Genomic DNA, 10,420 nt, shown 5'->3' on the forward strand with positions numbered 1-10,420 from the left:
AGAGAAACAGGACCTTACGTTGTATTTCTGAGAATTACGGTTGCTTTGTCACAGCCTAATGCAGTCCCTCTTATTATTACACAACGACCTCTGCTTGACGACACTTAGAAGGCACAGTGCAAACGAGGCTCAAGTGAAATAAACGAACGCTCTGACCAGTGCTCATTCGTGGAGGTCAACTTTAAGACTATGAATGCTGTTAATAAATTACGAAGTACCGGATCTAGCGGCTGCTCTTTCAAACAGCTCTACAAAAGAGCGCCGAGTGTTTTAGAAAAAAAAAACACCGCCTTTTTAGGGTCATTGGAAAGGCAGAAGTGCACTCTATTTAATGCGATTGTGTGGCCCGTGTAATGATGTCGTTGTTACGGCGCCTAACGAAAAGCTGCCGCGTATGCAGTGAGAGTCTCGAGAAGTGCGCACCACTCGACGAAGTAATTAAGACCTACAGCTACGTCTTACTGTCTGCCGTTGTTGCTGCCGGGAGCCGCGTCGCAAGTGGCGGTCCTCGGTGCTTTTTGTGATACTCTTGGGGCATGTGCCAGATGACTGTCCTAATCAGCAGCCAAGCACACTCTGCAGCTTTTTTTTTCTTCTTCTTTGAGATAGGCCATCGCACTAGCCTCTTTACGGCCTTAATTATAAGGCACAACCAGTCCCTTTCCTCCTCCTCGTTATATGTATAAGAGCAAGGCCCGGAATGAAGCAAGCGGAAGGAAGTTCCAGGCAAGAAAGTCTAGCGAGAGGTTTAAAAAAAATGGCGCGTTTAAAATCAGTGGGTCATCCTCTGGCGAGTACGGTGTAGTAAGGAGGTGGTGGAGATACGAACATTGCGCAGGTGAATATTTAGTACCAGGGCGGAAAACCAGCCGGTGTTAACAGGTGGTTTGCGCAGGAAATAAGGAATTTTTTTTCTTAGTAAGGTGGCATCTTATTATTAAAATGGTCACGTGTACTGTTTTGGAAGCTCGCAAAACATATCTATCTTAACCTTATCTTATACGTTACTCAAGGTACTGCAAGATAGGAGATGTAGCAAGCATTGATGAAGAGCAGGAGGTCAGCATATACTCGTATTTGTAGTTAACGCGTGTACATGCTTTACATATCCAATCTGTATTGTACCCGCATACTCATACAAGTTGTACATCCCTGGACGTGTCGCACTACGTTGCCTTGAAAGTTTGCCTGAATTCGCGTTTACGTAACAACTCAGTGTTTCAATTTAAGCCTGCTCGAATATTGTTGGCCGGAACTTATTCCGTGCATAATTTCTCTGTGTTTGATTAGTTCCCTTTCTTTCTTTCTTTCTTTCTTTCTTTCTTTCTTTCTTTCTTTCTTTCTTTCTTTCTTTCTTTCTTTCTTTCTTTCTTTCTTTCTTTCTTTCTTTCTTTCTTTCTTTCTTTCTTTCTTTCTTTCTTTCTTTCTTCTTTCTTTCTTTCTTTCTTTCTTTCTTTCTTTCTTTCTTTCCTTCCTTCTTTCTTTCTATCTTTCTTTCTTTCTTTCCTTCTTTGTTTCTTTCTTTCTCCCTTTCTTTCTTTATTTTTTCTTTCCTTCTTTCTTTCCTTCCTTCCTTCTTTCCTTCTTTGGTTCTCTCTTTCTGTCTTTCCTTCTTTCTTTCCTCATTTCTTTATTTGTTTCTTTCTTTCCTTCCTTCTTTATTTCTTTCTTTCGTACTTTCTTCCCTCATTTCTTTATTTGTTTCTTTCTTTCCTTCCTTCCTTCCTTCTTTCTTTCTTTTCTTTTCTTTCTTTTTCTTTCTTTAGTTCTTTCTTCCTTTATACCTTCCTTCCTTCCTTCCTTCCTTCCTTCCTTCCTTCCTTCATTCATTCCGTCCTTCCTTCCTTTCCTTTTTTCTTTCATACCTCTTTCTTTATGTCTTTCTTTCTGGCTTTATTTTTAATTTCTTCGTTTCATTTCTTTCTTGCTTGATTCCTGCTGTCTTTCGCGTTGTTTTGTCATTTTCTTTCGCCTACCGTGAAATACAACAGGCCGGGATAAAGGCTGCCTGAAAGCAACTTGGTATGACAAAGCCCGGCTTGCGATTTAAAAGAAATTAGCTCCCAGCAGTGTTTCTCTCTCTTTCCGGACGTAAAATATCCGTCGGCTCACCTCATCTGAATTTACAGGCAAATAAATAAGAAATTAAACGTGGTTCCTGGTAGTCCACGTTATTTTTTCGATTTCCTGAAGATTTTACGGAGATGAACAGAATCGGCGGTAGCAGGTCATTGATCTAATCTTCCCTGACAAAACGATGGGTGCTACGCGACACGCTGCGCTTCCTGGGCTGTGCAGACCAGCTAGAGATATAAACAGAAGAAACCGCTGTGTGCTCTCAGTGTATCTCTGTCGATGCTTCGACGGCTGTTTGGCCCACCTCTCCCACGCCGTCCTTAATATTGGAAGCGAACGTAAAATAAGGTATTCTGCTTTATGTTCGTTATGACTGAGCTTGGAGCACTGTCTACGTGTTCTGAGTGGGTACTTTCAGTAAAACGATCGCGTTTATGTGCCGCTACGTCCCAGGAAAGTGAGACAGGCATCGCCAATTCATTAGTCCTCGATTCCTTTGGCTTTTTGCGCAACTAGACTATATTCCCTTCCTGAAAAAAAAATCTTGTTTTACTTGCGTTCAGATGAGCCGGTTACGAAACAACAAATGAATGAGGTGAACAAAAATAAATAAAACCTTACCATATGGTAGAAGGAGCAAGCGAGCTTGCGGAACAGTGCTCTTTAATCCCCTAGCCAAATCCCAAATCAGTGTGGGCTTTGTTCTGTCCAAGGGTAATAAGCCTGAACTCGTTTCTCCTGTGTTCTGTTATACACTGCAAAAGAAAAACCTACAAGAACAGCCGAAGTGCTGACCGGGCCGGGAGATGTCAGCGTCGTTTGTTGCCGCATGCGTCCGGATTATGGCCCCTATTAGCTGGCGTGGCGGGCTCCGCCCTGTCAAACCAATCGATGCGTCAGCTTTGGCAGCCCTCTGGCGTTTCCACGTGCTGGAAGCAATTCGGTCTTCCTCGACCGAAGAGAATACGTCAAGATGCAGTGAGCTTACATGTCGCTCTGTCTCTTGGGTAAAAGCAACAATCAAGCATTTAGCTTCATTTCACGTTGTTGCAAAACTGACTGCACGCAATCGGCATATTATTCGTTTTCTGTAGGCTCATGAGGAGTCCGTTAAAGGCTGTCCCCATTTTTGACGCAGTGAGATATAACAAAAAAAGCTTCAGCCTATACTTCCGAAATTTCCTTTCAAGAGGATAAAAAGTTGCCCCTACTACAATTTTTTTCCATTGAGCATAATTATCTTTGTAGGGAGACAGAAAAATAGTTCTTTAGAGATGGTCACATGAAGGCTATAGATGTGCTCTTCCGCTACACCGTCACGAGACAACCGCCGGACAGGATCTTCGTCGATAGCTCAGCTGGGAATCGATGGAGGGGAATTTACTTCAAGGAAGTGAATACCATTTACTCGTTTTTAACACACTTGTTATGATGTCAAGTGTACACGCCTTACATTTTTATACCGAAGGCTTTGCGCTACTAAATAAAAAAGAAAAATAATATGCTGTGGCACCTCGGTTCCAACGTCACACCACATCACATGGCACCAAAACAGCACAAAATAACGCGTCAGGTAATTGTTAGAACGAGTAAAGAGCAAAGAGTGGAAGCAAAACCTGTGGCATGGAACTGCAACCTAACTGACACAATGTTTTTTGACGGTACTCACGTGAATTTTATTGCCTTTTAGGCTGGTACGATTTTTCAGCCCCAAATTTAATGTCTTCGTCGGTGTCTTTGCACTGTGTTTTCAAAATGATCATTCTGTTCATTGTAAATTTTTTACTCTTCATTTTCCTCTTGTAATGTTGTGTAATGCCCTCATTTGAGATTCGCTATCCATAAAAGCTACAGTAGCTACTAGATGGACGAGAAGACACCGTTCACAGTGAAGTTAAATTGTTTTGAACTGCACACAGAGTAAAGGATTGCCATGGACGACCGCGGAAACTTCACTCCTTCGTTGTAAGACGCCACTGTGCGGTACATACTGCAATTCACCCATCCTGAAGATTACAACGGACAGAAAAAAAAAAACGATGCCGCTACCATCTGGTAGACGTTGAAGTAACGAGCGCTATCTGTTTGGTTTACTGGAATTATGACGTCATAGTCACGTGGCGGCTGAAGTCAGTCGCCACATTTGATTAACAACAACGTCATCAACTAATTGCAATTATTGGCCGACATCTTGGATCTATAAGTGACGTCCCAATCAATCAGCAATTCGATATACTAATGACGTCACCAATCAATCACATATTGGGTTGCTAAATCGATTTACTGTGGGGCCGCCATCTTGAATTCCTCGGACTTGGAAAATTTCACGCCCAAAGGAGGTAGTAGCAGACCCAAAGAAATCGATAAACGTTATGAGTAAGAGATAATGCTCTTAAAAAGCACTTCAAACAGGCTCTGCACTGAACTCGCAACTTTCATTTAAGCATGTGATATTCTGCACAGAAAACATCCGACCATCGTTTAAAAATTAGCATCCCTTATTCTTCTCCCACTGGTACCTCGAATAGAGGGAAGCAGAAGTGTTAAATTAACAGAAGTAATATCGACAGAAGACAATTGCTCGACGTTACTCCGTAAGTGCGACAAAATCGCGGCTCTAACTGCGCTCCTCACAAGGACGGCTTGACAGTATTTCTTAACCGTTCTAAGGTAAGCTCCTGGCTGTCGAGACTGGAGAAAAAGTGCTCTTTTATCTCCCATAATCAAGTTTCAAACGATGCTGAAAATAGCTCTTTGATGCGCGAGTGTAATCGGCCCACCGGAAGCTCCTGGCTGCAATATCAGTTCTCAGGACTTCAAGAACATTGTTTCCCTGGTGGCAGCTTTGTACGCTCTGCACTGTCCTTGTTTCGAAGGCCCTTTGCAAGAAATCAAAATCGATTTAAGTTTGTCGGTCCCTCCAAGCCCGTTAAAAGCAACTCAGGCACTCTGCACTGTTATAGAATTCCATCATGGAACCTTTTTTTTTTTTACTGAAAGTTGTCTTCTATATTCTTTTTTTTTTCAAGCCTTGAGGAACAATGGCTCCCGGATGACCACCAGCCTTTTTATTTTCTATATCTTTAAATGAAAGCACAACCAGCTAGTTTCTTTTCTTTTTTTTGTGAAGCAATAAAGCTCTTATCTCGCGTCTCTGTGTCGAGCAGCTCATGAGAAGTAAAATCCAAGATGTCTACTCGAAAGCGACACGTACTGACAAGATTTTTTTGTTGACTCCCTGTTATTGCTGCACCTCGTACTATATAACTTGAACAGTGGCCGTTCACACACCAGAAGAAAGCACATTTCATAGTAATGCCAGCATGTGATTATGTTCTAGACTACTGTGTAGCGTCACCAACACTTTTAGCAATTATTATGTGCAGATATTTTGACGCTAGGTTGCTGTAATCATTTATTGGAGAGACCTCGGACGAAAACCATGCTCATTTCAGGTACCCTCCTTTTAAGCTGCAGCATAACTACATTTGAGCGACCATGAATAGCCTGTTTTATTTCCCTTAGTCGGTTTCTTCCTTCTGTACACGAATTTAAACTTAGCCAGTTACTCAACAGCATGTTGTCTTGACTCTGCAACTTGTTCTACTTCGGCAGTGATGTAAGGCAACTTTCTTTATCGAAGCCCTTATATAAAAAGACCGGCGTTTTGACACTTGAAGAAACAGAGATAGATTACCACATGTGACACTCGAGAAAATTTACAACACACCGCTCCTTTCTATGCAAGTTTAAGCACCCTTTTTTGTACATGCAAGGTGGCGAGCAGAACGCGCCCATAATTCTGCTGTGCTACTGTCCTTTATGCAAAATGACCCATAAAGCATGCGAGCATTGTCTCAAAGAGATCCTCGCTAGCGAATATCCGTCTCACGCTTGGGAACTGCAATGCTGTACACATGGCACGCATTTTCACTAGAAAATTTCTAAACGTTCGCTTGGAGCTAGAGGAAGGCAGTAAGTATGCCGTTGAATGTCGAATGGATTCCCTTTTCTTTGTCTTTTTCTTGGTCTGAACCTTATACACGTGGCCGTTTCTGAGTACCTTAGTGCAAAATAAATCGCTTTGAATTCAGAAGGCACTGCTACCCTAGAGGATAAACCGTGCCTCATCTCGCGTCCTCGAGCGGAAACTTACTGTTCTCACCGTTCAGTTGCTAAAACATTTGTGGGTTATTGCGCCGAACTATTCCTTATATAGCAAAAACATGTCATTAGCTGTGGTTTACTTAACACTTCAGGCTCATTCTTCAATTGACGTGCCGTGCGATGGCGCCACTTCTCGTTGGTGTGTTTATTTCGTGCTGTCCAACGAAACTTTTTCAGTACCGATATGCTTTGAATCTGTGTACGAGGCCGCGTAGATTGAACAATTTTGTAACTGGAGCTACACTAGTCTACCAGTCGAGCATTTCGCGGTACACGCGAGAGGCCAGTTGTGTGCATGCGCCGTTACCATGGTACATGGGAGAGACCAGTTGTGCGCATGCGCCGTTACCATGGCAACCGGGGAGAAGTGGGTGCGCCGCGCGCTTCGTCGCCGCTCTTTCTTCCGGAGTCCCTCCTTTATCCCTTCCCTTATGGCGCGGTTCAGATGTCTGCCGATATGTGAGACAGATACTGCGCCATTTCCTTTCCCCCAAAACCAATTTAACCTTATGGCCGCCTTCCGCGGTGTCGGTCTCATGGATCACACCTACCGTTCCGCTGAACGCATCAAAGTGCACCGGCGCTTTACGAAAATTTGGGTTTGGGGGAAAGGAAATGAATTAGTATGTGTATCACTGTACCAGCGGACCGCTGAACCACGCCGTAAGGGAAGGGATAAAGGAGGGACTGAGAGAATAAAGGAAGAAAGAGGTGCCGTAATGGAGGGCTCCGGAAAATTTCGACCACTTGGGAATCTTTAATGTGCACTGACATCGAATAGCGCACGGGCGCCTTAGCGTTTCGCCTCCATCGAGACGCAGCCGCCGCGAGTTAGAACCTGGGTACTCCGGACCCTGCACCGAGAAAGCAACCAGTCTAAAGACTGCGTTGGCAGCATTGAGACAACTGCGTGTTACTTTAGCGATCATTGGGCAGTGTTTTTCTCTGTCAAAACAATTGAATAAATAAAGAATGTGTCTCACCGAATACTTCTGCAATGCTTAACATTTCAGTCACAACAACAAACTCGACAACATGCGTAACCAACGGAGAACTACAGCTCTCGCTACGTATATCCTGGCATAGCTGAGCTAAGCCACATTAATTTTTTTTTATGTATTAAGCTCAACAGCCAGCCGTACCCCATTCACTGGCAACTTCAATGCCATTTTAATCAAATGGGAAAGGGAATACAATAGACTTCGGTAACGCTTTTAATACATTCGGCCAGGAGACGGAGACGCTGGAGCGGTAGGGTCGTCGCGCCTCTAGCGGCGGCGAGTGGCGTAACTCCAGGAGAAAAACTCGCACTGCTTCCGCGGCGAATGCGAAGGCCGTATGAAAGAGCGCGCGCACTCCTCGAGACCGGCTGTGCCCTCACACATCTGTAGCACAGTTTACGTTTAGTTTCCGTGGCCTCTCACAAAGAAGATAGAACGCAAACGGCGCCGTTATCTGGGTGTGCTTGCTATCTTGCGCGTTTATCTTGTGATCCTGTTCAAATGGGATCCAGCGCAGGGAGGGCATTCAGTGCATTTCTCTACGTTTATTTTGATTTAATTATAGCGTATTTCTTTGTAATCTCTTCCAGCCGTCTGTGAAGTTTTCTGCCAAAGCTGAAGGTTTTGTCCCCCAAGCTACAATAGAAAAAAACATCAGCTGCAGGTGGTTATTTGCGAACACGTCCTGCGATTATTAAAATTTTAGCTGCTATAGTCCACGATAATGACATTTCAAGACAAATCATATATTTCAAGTGCTGGCCAAACACTTCTTACTTATCAGCGGAATGTTTTTTTTTTTTCTCACAGGTCAGCCGAGTTAGTCCTCTTTCGGGTGGGATTCAGTCTTTATTCCGCTTTCCCAACCTTTTGCTTATTGGGTCTTCGACATCCTGCCAAAGTGAAATTTGCGCTCCTTGATTTTATCCACAATTAGAAATATACGGATGTGTCTTTAGCACTTTGTGAAAGAAAAAAATACCGTGTAATAAAAAGCTGAGCATAGAGATGCATTAACGATTTGCTGAAATAACCTAGCTTGGACAACACTGACGCTTCTGCTGCGAACAAACCAAAATAGGGGCAGAGATTTCACTCTCTTTTATTGCAAAAGCTTCGCGAGCGTTCAAAACGACGATCGCTGATTGCCAAGTTTCAAAAGCCATCAGAACTTCCATTTGTCGCCCACTGAACGTTCTACGCTTGTCAGAATAAATATGTTGCTTTATTTGGGGCTGACTGCTCTCAAAATGCCAGCTTTTTGTCTTCGAAGTAAAAAAAAAACGCGCAATTTTTTTCTCTATTTGTCGTACATGCAGAAAATTGTCTCTTGTGTTGTACACGGCGGTGCTTGTCACTTTTGGGAATTTTTTCCAAAACATGTCATGGTATGTTAAAAATAGGCTCCTCTTAAAGCCTTATAGGCAAAGCTGTGTCATATTATTAGCGCACTCCTGCATCTCTAGGTTGCCCACATGCTTCTGTTCTTGCTATCCTCACCTTTGTCTGGCAGCACTTCCAAACACGTTAGTGTTATAGCGTTACCGCTTAACAAAGCAACCGGAGACGGGAAGAAGCCTGTCCAGAGCTCAAGCCGATTGTGCTAGAGGACAGCTCCGCAGCCCACCCTTCTCCCCTTGCCATAATCCGTGCTTTGTCCCAGTGTCTACAACAAAACGCATAACACGCGCGGTGCACTCCGCTCTTTGTTCTGGGAGCGGAGAATACGGAAGCGGAGAAGATAAGAGAGTTCGGCAGTGTTTTTTGGAGAGGAAGACTGATCCGGATCAAGACCTTTAATTATTCAACGGGGTGGGAACTCACACTAAAGACGCGTGGTTGGTCCCCGTTGGTAGTTCGTGCGTGGTCTCCCTCATTGAGCGTGGGGCCGAGAGAATGAACGCGTAGTTTAACGTTCGCCCGAGGATCTTTCGGGCTCTGAAAGAGAGCTGAGGCAGTAAAAGTTTCATGAAGCTTCTGGTAGGGCTCTATCCGGAGTTCGCCGGGGAAAGACTACGGGACGAGGGAGGGAAGTTAACGTGCGCAGTAATATAGGGGAAGAAAGTTAGCGAAGGAGTAAACATCGCTGACAATATATGCCGTGTTTCCCGTATTATAGGCAGCGACAGCATCAAAACCAAATGTAAATCAATGATAATAGCGACATGACGGCTCCAGCTCGTTTATTTGTTTTTGCCTCTCTCCCTGCTTCCTGGTGCGGCTTTTGCTCTCCAGCGCGTCACAGGAATAGTGAGCATCCAATGGGATCTTTGTCCACGTACGTGCAAGCTGTTCCTAGTTAAATTTAAAATTTCTAATATAATATCTTCTCTATCACCTCGTGAATAATTGAGGGCGCAGTCTAGTACACATTGCGCCCTACGTTTCGCCGCCGCGAATCCGAAGCGGGTTTAGGAGTTCAGAAATATTGTAATTTAATACAAACCGCCGCCTACAAAAAGCCTTCATGAAGCTGATATTGCAATTTGAAAGCGGAAACCGCCATGCTCCTTGGCAATACGTGCTGTGCACGCTACGGAAACCCTCTAATGCTGCGTCCTATCCAAATAAGACGGCAATATTGCAGCGCAGCCACAGATGGAAGCTACTCGAGTGCACGTGTCAACTAAGGAGATCGCGTCTAATAAGACTTCGCTCTCTGCGGGAATAAGTTGTTTGCATAAGATGATGAAAGGGTTTCTGCCCGTCGAAGCGCAGCTTAAGTGATCGCCGCACTTATGGCTCTAAAAACTGCGGGTAGCATCGCATGGGAGGCGACTAGAGCCTTGCGTTCAACAAAATGGTCGTTACTTTCTATTCATACTGACACTAACATTTAAGGATACCAGGCTCATACAGTTCTACTACATAGATGTTAATAATCACAATGAGATCTGCTCTGACATTCAGTACGCAGTACAGAACGGCGGCTTCAGGAATGCATTAAACATTTGTCAGGATATGAGCGGCACACTTGTGCTCTGAGGGGAACGCACCGCATTTGCTACAAGTTTCGTTTATATCTTGCGCTGATGCAGCGCTCCGGCAAAGTGAAGAACGCTTAGGCGATCAGAAGTGGTTGGGCAGCTTCAGCACGCTAAAACGGGAATTGTGTTGATTAATTTAAAGGACATTTATTACGACCGTATGATTAAAATATTCTGAGAGAGTTTTTA

Source organism: Amblyomma americanum, chromosome 6 (genome assembly GCF_052857255.1).
Source record: "Amblyomma americanum isolate KBUSLIRL-KWMA chromosome 6, ASM5285725v1, whole genome shotgun sequence".
Lineage (NCBI taxonomy): Eukaryota > Metazoa > Arthropoda > Arachnida > Ixodida > Ixodidae > Amblyomma > Amblyomma americanum.